This window comes from Equus asinus, chromosome 1 (genome assembly GCF_041296235.1).
Source record: "Equus asinus isolate D_3611 breed Donkey chromosome 1, EquAss-T2T_v2, whole genome shotgun sequence".
Lineage (NCBI taxonomy): Eukaryota > Metazoa > Chordata > Mammalia > Perissodactyla > Equidae > Equus > Equus asinus.
In genome coordinates this window covers 198,475,784-198,485,082 of record NC_091790.1, presented here as the reverse complement: position 1 = coordinate 198,485,082, position 9,299 = coordinate 198,475,784, and the positions used below count along the sequence as shown (strand labels likewise).

At 36.2% G+C, this 9,299-nt stretch overlaps 1 pseudogene; it reads right to left on the bottom strand.

Annotated features, from left to right (window-relative positions):
• Positions 1-6,678: 6,678 nt before the first annotated feature.
• On the bottom strand, positions 6,679-6,787 carry LOC123288336 (small nucleolar RNA U3; annotated as a pseudogene).
• Positions 6,788-9,299: the final 2,512 nt, after the last annotated feature.

Sequence of the window (9,299 nt, the reverse complement as noted above, 5' to 3'; positions counted from 1 at the left end):
GATACAGTGCGGATAAAGTAGATCCAATAGGAATCTATTTTTGAACAAACTATATGGTTGCATTTGAAAAAGATCTAAAGGAATATCTAATTAAATCTAGGAATTAATGATTGATTTTTCACAAAGTTGCTGGATAAGTGGGCAATATAAAAATAACCAGTTGAATTTCTACAAACCACCTTCAAGTTAAGAAATTAAAGTTGTGAAAGTTTATAATAACCACGGTATAATCAAGTGTATATTGACTTATTAATTTCAATAACCACAGAATATGTTGAATATGTAGGAATGATCCAAAAATTATTCAGTACCTCTTCACAGAAAATTATAAAATAAATTTAAAGATGAATTAAATAAATGGAAAGGTATATCTAGACCAGAGATTAGAAGATGATATTTTGAAGATGGCAATTCTCTTTAAACTGACTGGTAAATTCAATTCAAACCCTATAAAAATATCCTCAATAATGTATTTAGGTATTTGTGTAAATTGATAAGCCTATTCCAAATTTTAAGTGGAAAGGTAAATGGCCAAGAATAGCCAAGCAGTCTTGAAGGTGAGAGTCCTTGCTCCAGTTACAACGAAGTTATAATAACTAAGATAATGTGGCAGTAGTACAAGAAAAAGCAAAAGGATCGTAATAGTCTACAAACAGAACCAACATATATGGACACTTGATTTATAATAAACGTAGCACTGGATAGCTGTGGGCAAAGTGTTAGGGAAAAAATGGAACTCAGACCATGCACCACACTACTGTACACAATTTCAGGTCAATTGTACATCTAAATGTAAGGGAAAACAAGAAATAATCTAGAAGACAAAATAGGAAGTTATCTTCATTATCTTGGAGTAGGCAAAATTTCTTGAACTCATTTTAACCTAATGTTTCCCAAACTTATTTAACCACAAATATTGTGTGTGTGTAACACATTGGGGAAATAATTTTTCTCTGAAACCCTTTGGGAAATGCTACTTTGGGTTCTCTGCTTTCTTGTCAAATTAGCAAAGGCCAGTTACCATAATTTAGAGACAATGATTATGAACTGGAATAAATTTATAAGAACAATTCAAGAGATAGAACTGGACCCTGGTTTGGAAAAAGCATGAAGATGGGAATCTGCCATTTTATCACAGTAGGATCATAAAATAGGATTTATTTTCAGCTATATGTCTAGACCCATTTCTAGTGTGATAATAAAAAGATAACTAAATTCAAGTAAATGTATATGTACCAATTTATTGGCACCAAGAAGTATTAAGCAGAGAACTGAATAAAATTTGTTAAACTCTTCTTTGCTTTTTATTATTAAAAAACAGTGATTAAAAAGATATATTTGTATGATTTATGCATAGATTCTCAGAAGTTTCCTACAGTAAAAGTAGTCCAATTTTACCCTACTTAAAGTAGATGACATTAAAGGCATTTTTGTGCCAGCCTCTGTCTAGATCCGTTACTCATTTTTTCTAAAAAGGCACTTGATGGTTCTAAGACTCATATACCTACTCTATAAACTGAGGTAATGTTCCCTGCCCTTAATTAAATGATAGAGAATATGTATTTCCTTAGAGAAGCTATGTCCTTTAAATAAACATAACATAGTAAGAAGTGTACACAGCAGGAAGAGTAATTACCCAAATTTGTATGCACAGTGGAAACTTCCTGTGTAGAGAGTTTGGCAGCATGAAACAATCCATCATGGATCCCAATCAAGGGGAAGTGGCCAACCTTACTGGCACGAACTGGGTGTTTAATGCAGGTTCTGAATCTTTCAACTGACTGAAGGATTCTAAGACTCAGGTGGTTGACCTGTGAGTCAGAGAGACTTCTCATGGGGAAGGAGTGGTTCATCTACCCTGGTGCTAATGGAAGGACTAGTCTGTATGTCTGTCAGTCATTACCAAGTCACGGTGTTGAGAGGGTGCTTATTTCCCTTCCATTAATACTCACTTCCCTGCCATGGACTACCCCCACCTCCAGACTAAATGTTAACTCATTTGTTTTTCCCTTCTATTTCTCCTAAGGTTCATTTGACCCCATTTAGTACAATATGCTTGAAAAATGGATGATATGTTATCATGGATTTTATCTCTCATTTTGATAACAATTGTGAGAGGTTTTGTAAGTTTGTGAATGTGCCAAAAATAGTGCCTAGCAAAGAGTATAATACTATCTAAATTTATTAAGCATTTATCCTGTGCCCAATATTGTACTAAAAGTGCTTTACATGTGTAACTCTGGTTAATCTAATTTGGGGGAGCATAATATTTATCTTTTTAACAATTACGATATGAAGCCCATAGAAATTGAATAGGCTGCCCAGAGTCATATAGCTTTTAAGTAAAGCCAGCCTTTATACTGATTTATCTAAATCCAAATTCCAATTTGTTGTGCTTGACCATTGGATCATACAGTAACCTGTAGACCATACAGCGAATATGGGCTTTATGAGACTATGTGGAGAACCCGCATATGGTTGAAAAAAATTATAAAACAAATTGAAATAATCCCAAACTATTGTTCATATGCTAACATCTCACTAGGTTGCTGGGAAACATTTTTTTTAATTTCAAATTTGAATTCAAGTTTGATTTCAAAATAATTCTAGATTCCATCAATAAAATAATATAGCTGATATATAAGGAGTGAAAAAGTTTAGTTCATAATCTCAGACCACATACTCGCTAAGTGAACTTGGAGAGCCTGATAAATATCTATTATGTTTAAAAACAATACAAGGTTTCTGAAATGCTATGTATAGAATTAAAAGCCTGTATATACACTATTAATGACTTTAATATCAAAGGTATATTTGTTAATAATGATGGAACCCAAGAGTATAAATGTTGCTTTAAATGCAGGGGTATGAAATTTGTCAAAAAACGTTTAATAGTGCCTGGCCCCATGGCTGAGTGGTTAAGTTCGAACCCTCTGCTTCGGCGGCTCAGGGTTTCCAGTTCCGATCCCAGGAGCCGACATGGCACCGCTCATCAGGCCATGCTGAGGCTGCATCCCACATAGCACAACCAGAAGGACCTACAACTAGAATATACAACTGTGTACTGGGGGGCTTTGGGGAGAAGAAGAAGAGAGAAGAAGGAGGAGGAGGTGGAAGAGGAGGGGGAGGGGGAGGGAAAAGAAGGGGAAAGGGGAGAAGAAGGAAAAAGAGAAGGAAAAAATAAGAAGATTGGCAACAGATGTTAGCTCAGGGCCAATCTTTAAAAAAAAACATTTAATAAATGATTAAATATGCATACTATACTTTGAAAAGCTGCCTCCACATTTATGACTTCTGTGAAGGTCGCTCCTTAGTTACCTTTATAGCACTTGACAGAGGAGAGTCTGCCTTGGCTCACCGAGAACTGCCTACTGTTGTCTTCAATTTAACAAAGCCTCACTTAGTATGCTTCCCAAAAGGTTATCTTTTGTGTGGTAGAGAGATTGAAAGATGATAGATAGAAAGAAAATATTTTAAAACATTATACAATAATATACTTTTAAAATCTGCCTTGTATTTATATATAATTCAAATAAATTAACACACACATTTATGTCAATAGTCTTACTAAGTTTCTTCTTGACATTGAAAGTAGATTTTGTTTGAATGCTCACAAGGTACAGTTCTATGAACCAAGGCCATATCCGTTATTTTCTAAGTAAGACTTTTTTTAGAGAAGAAGCATAATCACTGTCATTGGTATATATATCCAAATGTCATAAAAATTATGGGTATTTTTGCTTACCATCATAATTTGAATATTTTCAGATATAGTTCTTTTTTCTATACTAGTGTTTTAACGGATTGTATGCATGGTTGAAGCCATAAAAATTAGTGGGCCAGAGACTACTAATACAAAAGTGCTACCTAGATATAAATTAGATGCTTTGAAAAGGGCATTATTGCCTAAATATATCTAAAATAGTTAAAATTACAGGAATAGTAATGCATCACTTGTCTCTCAGAAGCTTCAAAAGTTTCTAAAGACTTCTAGATGTTTCTTTCCTCAATTTTCAAACTTGTTTAAAAATGTGTTATGTTTGTGGAACCTGTCCAATAGAACTATATCTTAAGACTTCATGATTTTCTATATTTGAGTCATTATTTGGAAAACCAGAAAGCAAGCATAATTCAGGAAAAATTTTGTTTCAACCTTTTATATACTCATAGTGTGAAAGCATAGACTTTTTAAAAGTATAATGTAGTTAAAGGTTCTGATATATATTGGAGATACTTTAGAAAACATTTATTTAAACATTTCATATAAAACAAAAATTTTTAAAAGACAATTTTACCAGTAAAAGTTGACAAACTTTTAGTTAAATTAAAATCCACCAATGATTTTAAGTGCTTACTAATTTCAGGAACGAGGAAAATATGGGTAAGACATGGTCTCATGAGAAGAACTACAGGATGGAGTAAGTGACATGACAGGAATACAAAGCATGGCGACATCAGGCACTAAAAGGTAACAATTACCCCAGACTAAGGATGAGGTAGCTCAGATGGATCTTGAAATAATGGTGTATTAGCATAAACTTACCCAGCTGGAGACTCCAACCACTTGCTGTCCAAGACGTGGTCACTTTTCTAGAAGATATAATGACAGCCCCTGGTACTTCCTAGTCAACTAATGATCTAGTGAAGACTTGTAACTATTTACCAGTAAATATAGACAACCAGACCCATTTGATTTCACTTAGAAAGAAAGAATAAGTCGTGTTCACTTTCCTTAGGGATATATCAACTTTCCAATTCTTCTCAAGATGTAATACGTAGGTATCTCTCTGACTTTATCTTTTAACAAGACATCATGCTGGTCCACTGTATTGATAATACCACTCTGATGCATTGAAATGCTATAGAAGCCTTGGTAAGATACACGCCTGCCTCAGGATGGAAAAGCCCTTGAGAATTCAGACTCTGACCCTTTGATTAAGTTTCAAAGTTTTCTTTGATCTTGTCCATGAAAAGATATCTACAATAAGGCAAATGGCAAGAGGCTGTAGCTGGAATCTCTTACCACAAAGAAAATAGCATAATGCCCTTTGGATTTCAGAGGCAACATTTAACAAATATGTAACAGTGTGTTGCTGCAATGCACTTACCAAGTAAGCCATAAGAACCAGGAAATTTAGTGGCACTTCAAGTGTCGGTGGCAGTTAGGTTGTTTCATGGAATGAGCACTATTTAAGAAACTATAGCACTTGTTCTTAAGATTTTCAAGCACAGCTACTCCATATTCTGAAGAGAGCGCTTTGATTGGAAATAACAACAGAGTAGCAAAATAACTTCTGGCCTAATACTAAGCTCTACTAGAGATAGAAAATTTACCTGGTGCCATGAGATACCATCTCATCTGAGCTGCCTATCATGACCTGGGTGGTATCTGACCACAGAAGCCATCAATGTTGGCATTTTCAGCAGCATTCCATCGTTAAGTGGAAGCAGTACATATGACCTTGGGCTTGAACAGATCCTGAAGGCACTATTAAGTTACATGAGCAAGAGGCTTGGACTATCAAGCATCTGCTTTTAAAGCACTGCCTCCTCTCCATGAACCCACACTTACAGCTTTATGAGGGGTTTCCTATGACAAGTTATCTGATGAAGAAAAAGTTTATATTCATCTATAGATGGTTCCACGTGATAAACTAGGAACACCTAGAAGTAGATGACTTTGGCGTTGTCCCCACTCGAGCATGATACAGAAGAACATAGGTGAAGGGAAATCTTCCAGGGGGCAGAACTTGAAGGGGTATTCCTGGTTGATTCACTGGGAAAAAGGAGTAGAGAAACATCAGATCCACCCTGATTTTTGAGCAATGGCTAATGATTTGGCTGAGCTGTCATGGACTTAGAAGAAAAATATTGGAAAATTGGTGATGAAGCGGCTTGGGGCAGCTCTCATGAAATGGGCGCAAAGTGTGAGGATAATTTTGTCTTGTGTAAATGTCCACCAGATGGCAAGCACAGCAGACAAGGCTCTTAATAATCATGTGGACAAGATGGCCCATTATGAGGATGCCAGTGGATCTCTTTGCCCAGCCATTCCAGTCATTGCTGAAAAGGGCTGATGAAACCAGTAGCTGTGGAAGGAGGCATGGGGGTTATGCATTGACTCAACAACATGAGCTTCTACTCACTATGGATAATATGCCTATTACTTTTGGTGAGTACCCAACATGTCAACAACAGAAAGTGACACTGAACCACCAATATGGTAATACTTCCCAAATGAACAAGCCAGCCACCTGGTGACAATTTAAATGCATTCAATCACTTCCATCACAGAAGGGGAAGCAATTTGTTCTTTTTGGAATAGACGCTTATTCTGGAGATGGATTCACCTTCGATGCCAATAATGATCCTTCCAAACACCATTCATGATTTTGGAGATTGCTTTACTCACTGCCAGGAAATTTTCCACAGTATTTCTTCTGAACGAGGAAATAATTTTAGAGCAAATGAAGTGAAACAATTGGCCCATGCCCATTCATGTTTCCTACCATATACCCCATTCCCTGCCCAATAGAATGGTGGAATGGATAGTGGCCTCAAAGAGTGGTGAAATGGGCTTCTGAAACCTCAGTTAGAACACCTTGCAAGTATCTCAGGTATACCCTATAGGCAGAAGTTTATTTGTGAGTCATTTACGACAATAAGTGCTTCTATTTCTCCCCTGGCTAGAATTTATGGGTCCAGGATTCAAGGAATAGAATCTCTTCATGTTCAGAGAAACTTCTCTAGTAACAACTATAGAAATGATCCCTGAAAGTGTAGTCTTCAGGAGTCATTTCTCTTGTTGTTAAACCTAGTGAAATACAATTTTGGTCTCTGATGGTTTAGAGGTCTTACTTCCCTAAGAAGAAATGTTCTTATTAGGGACACACAGGGACAGTGCCAAGGGGAAGCTGGACACTGTATTTCTCAGAATCCCTTTTCCTTAATGTTAAAGTTTGCCAATGAAAGGAAATTGCTTGAGATTCTGAAGGCAGGAAGGAATAGAATCCATGATTCTATGGAAGTGTTTGTACCCAAATAAGAATATTTATTCATTGCGAGTTCTTAAATTCCTCAGTTTACTAATTTTTGCTGAATTTCAATATTCAATATACTGTGACTTTTTATTTGACCACATTCTGACATTTCACCTTTTTAAATAGTTTGTTCATTTGTTTCACTGAATGATTATAATTAAAAATTATGAGACCCACACAGTAGCATTCTAGTTTCTTATTTCCAACTACTTTATTGGCTATTTCTTCAAAAAGAAATATGATCAATACCTAAAGTAGTATGTCAAAATCTAAAATTATCATCTTTCATTGAAAACCACCCATTTTCTATGTCTTCGGTAGCATCCGTAGTTTATTAAAGTCTAAAATATCATAAGAGGCCCAGTTCAAATCCTACCTCTTCCATGAAAACTTTCCCTACCATGGTTTTGCTCTTCATCTATGATATGCCAGCATGCAGCCTGCATTATCCAATACAGTGTTTACATTTTCTTGTCAAACATCAGGAGTATAGACCGCACTATTGAGAGGCTAGCATCAATTGTTGCCTGTGAGACTTGATAGAGAGAAATTGGGGTCCAACATATCCCTTTGAGAACTTCTTATAAGCCGTTCTATTTTCCCCACTGATAAATTTATGAAAAAAAGCAACAAAGATTGACTAGCAGGAAAATGGTTCCTAGGTAGAACCTCTATTTGACTATCTTCTTTGGAAAGATTGAGCAACAAGTGAGTGACTCAGGATCAGGAAAGTCCTGGTACAGCAAACAAACTTGCTTCCTTAATATAGGATGTTGAGAGAGAGAAGTCCTGGCACTATTTTGTCTGCTTTCCATTCTGCTGGACTCTGAGGCATCTGAGTGAATCAGGGAGGGATATTCTCTACATTAGAAGGCATATGCAAAATATTCACTGGAGACCAGAGGATGCTCCTGCTGTGCGGCATCTGGAGCCCTGCCTCAGGCACTGGGCAGCAACTACAGAGACAGCGAATCGACCTTACAGAGTGAAGTAAAAGACCCCTGACATTGCCTGTTTCTTGTTTTTTTTTTTTGCTTCAGGCTCATCATTAACATTTACCTATTTCTAAGTCGTGATGATTGAAAGATTTATCTGAAGGATTCCAACATTGCTTTTTATTCTTTGTGGAGGTAGAAATCTAAGAAGAATTTTGGTTAAACCAGTCCATCCTTGAGGAGTGATATTCATTTCCATTTATTCCTAATATTTGATTTTCAAAATGAGATAAAGTTTATCCCAGAAGCAACCAGAGAGCAATGAAAGAAACAGCAGGCCGTGGTTAGCAAAGAACACTTAAGGAGAGTTTGGCCAATTCTTGTTTTCTGGTTTTAGCAACACACATTTGCTCATTTCTTCAAACACTTTTCAGTCCTAGCAGTAAGTTTTAGCCTGTAGATCGCATAGCAACCAAAATTACTGTCATGGTTACCAAATATCGCTGAGAATAAAAGTCTTGTTTTGATTATTAATGGAGCTCAAAGTACCCCAAATAACAGGCTTGTGATGAGGGTTGACTTGAAAGGAAGGAGATACCCAGCCCCCATCCCAACTTGCTTCTGTCATAAAATTTACACTTCCTGTGGGATAACCTTTCATTTTTGCAATAGAACAAATAAAGAGAATTCTATGACAAAAGGCCAGAACCAACCAGAGTGCCTCTGGGAAAGAGGGTTTGGGTCAAGAATTTGAAAAGGAAAAATAAAATAAACCAACAGCTAGTTGTAAAAGGTACACTAGATTTTGTTGCAAGTTTCAGCTCTGATGCCCAGAAGACCACACTGAAAGTCATAATTTCATAAAATTCACTTTTTAAAATATGACCAAATCAGGAGTAAATGTAAACCAGCACTAACTAGAGTTATGCCACCATTTATTCCAAGTAGGACTAGATGTGCATGATTAATTAGCCAACAACTATTTATGTTTTAATAGTTGCAAATACTACACTAGGTGTAAAAGGTAAAAACCTTGCCTTGGAATGTTATGGAATCTAATTAGGGTCTACAACTTTGAGATTTAAATCAAAGTCTTAGAAATGGCTATAATAAAATTTAACGTTTGTTTTTTACAGTACATAGTTTTTGTTTTCTCTTGTTTTTTTCCCTTCTTTTTCTCTTCCTTCTCTCCTTTCTCCCCTCAGTTTCTCATTCATTTATTCCTTCCTCTTTCCTCTTCTTTTTTAACCTCTGGTAGCTCATAGTGTGTCTTGCACCCGCTCTCTCCTTTATGACATTGCGTTGGTTTAGACATGCTCAAATC